Source organism: Xenopus laevis, chromosome 1S (genome assembly GCF_017654675.1).
Source record: "Xenopus laevis strain J_2021 chromosome 1S, Xenopus_laevis_v10.1, whole genome shotgun sequence".
In the NCBI taxonomy this organism is placed as follows: Eukaryota; Metazoa; Chordata; class Amphibia; order Anura; family Pipidae; genus Xenopus; species Xenopus laevis.
In genome coordinates this window covers 136,050,009-136,056,373 of record NC_054372.1, presented here as the reverse complement: position 1 = coordinate 136,056,373, position 6,365 = coordinate 136,050,009, and positions in this window count along the sequence as shown.

The following is a 6,365-nucleotide window of genomic DNA, read 5'->3' as shown; positions in this document are numbered from 1 at the left end:
AATAAAATAAAAAGAATTGATAATTTGCCTGGTCAATAATATATCATTACCAATATGTGTTATGGAAGAGTTAAGAGATAGCAAAGTGCCTTTTAAGGAGAGTTGTCGGGGCTGCAAATTAGGACTGAAAGGACTCAAGTTATTACACATATGATGCTTAAATGGATTTTACATGCACCACAGGTATAGGTGGCCATACATGCTACAATTCTGATCTTCCCAACAACCATTGGTGCTACAAAAGATCTTTTGTCCACTTTCCTAATGTTAAAGGAGAACCAAATCCTTAATTATAAAAACCCCTACCCTACATAGACCCCCCCTCCCTGCTCCCACCCAGCCTAGCTGTTACCTTCGGTAAAACTCTTTGCTTACCTCTATTTGCAGATTCAGCACAGCGGAGCTCACAGGCGCCACGTTCCGGCTCTTCTGTAATCTTCGGGCTTTCTTCCGGCGCTTTGGCAATTTGTCAATTTCGGCGTATGCGCAGTTGTCAGTCAAAAACTTGAAGACTACTCCAACTGTGCATGCGCCGATACGGCACTTACTTCCCAAAGAAGACTGAAGAGAAGGAGATGGCGCCCGTGAGCTTCGCTGAATCTGCAAAGAGAGGTAAGTATAGAGTTAGGGGCATTTACCAAAGGTAACCGCTAGGATGGGGGGGAGCAGGGAGAGGGTTCTATGTAGGGTATGGTTTTTTTAAATGAAGGGTTTGGTTCTCCTTTAAGAGCTGAATCATCCAATATGCAAGTAAAACGAAAAGAGCTAAAGAATTCTATCTGATCATTCAGCATTAACAGTACAATGTTCGGGAACCTTCAAAGGTGTCCGATAACAATTTTCATTCCTGCCTGATGAGAGATGACGAGATGACTGATATCCCAGGCTTTTTACTGATATTGGTCTCCTTGTCTCTCGCCCAACACACGAAACAACTATTGTATGAAAGATCTTTCGTACGAAAATATCTGTGAATCTATGGCCACTTAAATGAAGTGCTGTGAGTACAATAGGGTATTTGATAAAAATATGGTTACTGTTTTCTGCTGAAACCTATGATGACTGATTTTGTATAATTTATACCAGACCAGATTCTGAAATGTGTTTTAATGATTTGTCCATTGAATGGGAGTGGCTGCTTTGGCTTCTCTGAAAGCTGAAAAATGCTGGTCCATAGCCCTACAGATTAGGATTGTTTATTAAAAATAGTCGGTTACAGACTCGCCCAAACTCCCCTTGCAATGTGCTTCGGAGGGATTAATGAGGACCGGGGGTGCCCATGATCATTCAGGACATAAGGCATAAAGGACCAGTAACATAAAAAAAAAAATAAATTTAAAAAAAATTTGTTAGTATACCATGGAAAAAAAACACCAAGACAAATAAAAATTTAAAATCACACAGCCTTCATTAAGAAATAATTTACCGAAACTCTGCTTGTGCTCCTCTTCAGAAAAGGCGACACGACGACTATCCATCGTGCTGTTTTTTTTACTTGGTATACTAACATTTTTTTCATGTTACTGGTCCTTTAATTGTGGCAAAGTAAAGGTATTGAATTTAAATAAATATGAACAACCCCTTTATGGTTACAATATAAATTTAATTTTAGTATGACGTAGATAGTGATATTCTGAGACAAATTGCAATTGTTTTTACTTTTTTTATTATTTTTGGTTTTTGCGTTATTTAGTAGCCCTCTAGTCTGCAATTTCCGCAACCTGGTTGCTAGGGTATAAATCTGCCTAGCAACAATGCATTGATTTGAATAAGAGACTGGAATATGAATAGAAGAAGGGCTGGAATAGAAACATGAGCTGATAAAAAGTAGCAATAACAATACAGTTGTAGCCTTACAGAGTATGTCCTTTTAGATGGAATCAGTGACCCCTTTTTGAAAAGTTGGAAAGAGTATGAAGGAAAATAAAATAAAACAAATTGTAAAAAAGGGGGGGTAATAAAGACCAATTGAAAAGTTGTAGGAGCCCACTTTCTTTGTGCAAACATGAAAAAAATTGCAGTTTTTAACAATAAAAAATATTGCTGTTTTTTTCCAGGCAAAGTTGCTACACACAGTTGTACTGATAACCAGAGCCACCTGTGCCAGTGTTGCTCAGCCTGAAAATGCTGGTACGGGTATGGAACCTGTTACCCAGAATGCTGGGGACCTTTTCCAGATAATTAATTAATTCCATTAATTGGATTTTCGTACCTTAAGTCTACTAAAAATGTAAACATTAAATACACCCAATAGGTGATTTTTGCCTACAGTTTAAACTATAACCAAGAAAATGGGGAAAAAAATGACTCGGACTTGGATTATTTTCTGTATAACCGGTTTCTTGATAACGTATCCCAAACCTGTAAAGGCACTTTCAGAAATCAGACCTGTTGTTAGCCGAAAAATCAAAGATGCTTCCTTCTGAAAGTCAATTAATTCCACATAAACTGCTACACAAAATAGGAAAGCCAACACTGTAATTATGTGCCCATACTGTAGTTTGTTTTGAAATAAAATGTATTTTACTCTGCTTTTTTGCCCTTACGTTGACTACTGTGACTGGTCTTCTACACTATCCAACCAATTGTCCCACAGGCCAAACTTACAGATCCCCTCCAAGAGACCACCCTCCTGTATAGCAACCTTCCATTGGCCCAAATGATTGGAGCTGCATGAAAGTACTTGTGGCTCCTCAGTTCAAGGCCAGGTGTTAAGGACAACCTTGTTGGCCAAAATACATGACCAAATGTGGGCATATATGGCAAGCTTAATGGAGAAGGAGTAGCATTTTATAATTGGCCCCCCTGGGCCGGTGCTCCGATCAGCAGAACCTCACCGGCCCGGGGTTTTTCTAGTGAGCACCACGGAGAGATCCTCTTCCTGCTTCATTGGTTTTCAAATTCCCTGGGGCAGATGCATATGCAGTAAAACAAAATAGTTGGCTTTTTCATTAAAGTCCAGCTTTCCGCTCTACTGCACATGCGCAACTGCAAGACGACCCGAAGAAGCAGGAAGAGGATCTCTCCATGGTGGTCACTAGAAGAACCCCAGGCCGGTGTGGTTTTCTGCCGATAGGAGCACCGGCCCGGGGGGGGGGGGTCAGGCAAGTAAAAGTAGTCACTTGGGGTGCCTAACTTTTGTAAAATGCTATTCCTTCTCCTTTAAAGGTGGCTGAAAGCCAAAAAAATGAATCAATGTGAATTTACTCAGTGCTTCTCTGAGCTTTTCTAAATTTGTTTTCTATTTTTAGTGGTTTCTGGGATATTAGAAGCTTAAGATTTGCTAATAGCAGGCTTTGATCCTTTCTATGCACTACCTGTATAGCCACTTAAACCTAGGGTTTTAGAAAGCCAATGAGCCAAAAGCCTGGTATTAGAAGTACGGATGCACCGAATCCAGGATTTGGTTCAGGATTCGGCCTTTTTCAGCAGGATTGAATCCTTCTGCCCTGCCAAACCGAATCCTAAATTGCATATGCAAATATGGGGTGGGGAGGGAAATCTCGTGACTTTCAGTTACAAAACAAGGAAGTAAAAAAATGTTTTCCCACCCCTAATTTGCATATGCAAATTAGGATTCGGTTCCGTATTCGGCTGAATCTTTCGCTAAGGATTCGGGGGTTCAGCCGAATCCAAAATAGTGGATTCGGTGCATCCTGAATTAGAAGTTTCAATCTACCAATATCTAAAATCAACTAACATAAAAAAAAAAAAATAGCTGAGTAAATGCATACATTTATTAGGTTTGGTTTTAGATCCCCTTTAACTTTTTCCTGCTGCCAATACCGTAACTCAACCATCCATGTTTTTTGGCAGTTGGACTTTCCATCACTCGTGCCTAAATCAGCTGTAAATGTTGCTGCTGATTCACAAAACCAGTCCTATTACAGAAGGAAAAAAGATGAGTTTGAGGAAGTTGCAAAACTATATGATAAAATGTTTTTTTTGTTTTAATCATAACGACAGCTGCCCTTCGGGAATCCCCAAGTGTTTCAAGATGTCCTTTCATTTCAGATTGTTCTCTGTACCAGTAAGCCTATAACCTTGTCCTTGATGGTAACTAAGCTAGCAGAAATCCATATTGCTGACAAAACAATCCTACTGGGAATTTCAAATATATGAGAGCTATTTATTTGGAATGAAAACCAGCAGATCATTTCACCATTTTCTGATTTTGTGCGTGTCCACCTCATAGGAAATAACTTGGCTTCAATCGGTAACATGAAGGGGCAGATTTATCAAGGGTCGAATTGAGAATTCAAAAGTCTGATTTTTTTTATGGACAAAACTGTCAAATTTGATTCGAGTTTTTTAAAAACTTGTGAATTTTGATATTTATCTTACTCTGTCCCTTTAAGAATTCTAATTTGACTATGTGCCACTTAAAACCTGAATTGCTGTTTGAGTCAATGGGAGAGGTCTAGGGATCGAGTTGTTTTTCAGAGAAAAAATGAATTGAGTTTTTTAAATTCGAATCAAATTCGATTCGAGTTTCCAGGTTGATTTGATTCATCCGAGTTTTAAAAATCAGCTTTTCTTACAAATTTCGATGGGTTGATTTTCGAGTTTATGGGAGTTTTTAAAAACTCAGATGAATTCAAAATTTGACCTTTGATAAATGTGCGTAAAAGACAAATCTCTGTCCATTCATTGGCTCATGTAAGCTAACCTGGATGTGTGGCTATGACATGTGCAAGAATAGTGCCTCACATGTGCCAGAGCTTACAATTGTAACAGTTCAATATGGAATTATACAATGAATCACACCAGTAGATACGTATATTTTACATGAAGGCTTTATAAATGTTTAATACAACCTGTGAATATGTATTAATATAGAGACAGATGATACTCAGGAGGAGTATAGTTTTCCTTTAAAATATACTGCATCCTTAAACATGATCCTCCACATTACAAGACTTATCCTTATGTGCAAACATGAAGTCTCAAACATTTTACAATACCTGTACTTACAAAGTATTTCAAGTGACTGGGGAGCAGAGACCTACAGAACTGTCAAAGCTATCAATTAGGCCAGTGGTAACATTTTGAATTAAAAACAGAGTGTGATCATTGAGGGTTGTGAGATTCTTTTAATGTTGCACTTTCTTCAGAATACCGAGACACAAGTTTGAAATATGGTACAATCAGGTTTGGTTTGACAGTGAATGAACAATCATATTTAACACTGCTGTGCAACCAATAAAAATATATAATTACAGATATATCAGCCCATAACTTATAGTAAGCCAATTGTGTGATCTGTTAAATGGTGGGGGTTCACCTTTAAGCGTTAAGGTGGCCATAGACGTAGAGATTTGCTTGTTTGGTGATGTCTCCAGATGAGCGGCTCTCTCCCCAATATGCCCGCATTGAATTGGGTGATAGGCTGATCTGATCGTGGGTCCTAGGACCCAACACTCGGATCATAATGCATCCAATACGGGTGGCCGGATTGCAAGACTGCATAGACGCACAGATGCGGCTGCGATCCAACGTGATTTTTTTGAACTGCCGATCGAGGTCGGCCAAATATCGATCGTGAAAGCACGTCGGATGGCCCCACTTAAGGGCCAATAAACTGCAGACTCTGCAGTCTGTCGGCAGCTTTTATCAGCCCCTGTATGGGGGCCTTTAATGTTTACTACGTTCTAGAACAGTGATCCCCAACCAGTAGCTTGTGAGTAACATGTTGCTCCCCAACCCCCTGGATGTTGCTCCCAGTGGCCTCAAAGCAGGTGATTATTTTTGAATTCCAGGTTTGGAAGCAAGTTTTGGTTTCATAAAAAACAGGTGCACTGCCAAACAGAGTCTCAATGTAGGTTGGCAATCCACCTAGGGACTACCAAATGGCCAATCACAGCCTTTATTTGGCACCCCAAGAACATTTTTCATGCTAGTGTTGCTCCCCAACTCCTTTTACTTCTGAATGTTGCTCAGGGGTTCAAAAGGTTGGGGGTCCATGTTCTAGAATGTCCTATTCTTAGCAACGTTCCATCTGTACAGTGTAATTATTTGCCCCTTTTTGGCCTCTTTCCAGACCATCAAGTGGGGGGAGGGGTCACTTATCCCAGAAGTCAAAAAAATATTGCTGTGTGAGGATACAATTGTGTTACGGATTGTTCTGTTCAGGCTCTTTCCAATTCATTTTCCAGCATCTAGTTGTTTACCTTGTTAATTTAGACCCTGTTTAAAAAAAAAAAAAACTCTTTTCTAATTGTCTTAGAATATCACAGTCTACACCATAGTAAATGTTAATAATGCAAAGGTGAACTGAATTCACATTGGGTTGTGCAACTACTCTACCCACTTGTAAAAATACATAAAATGTGCTACGTTAGGAATGTTGACTGCTGCTTTTACCT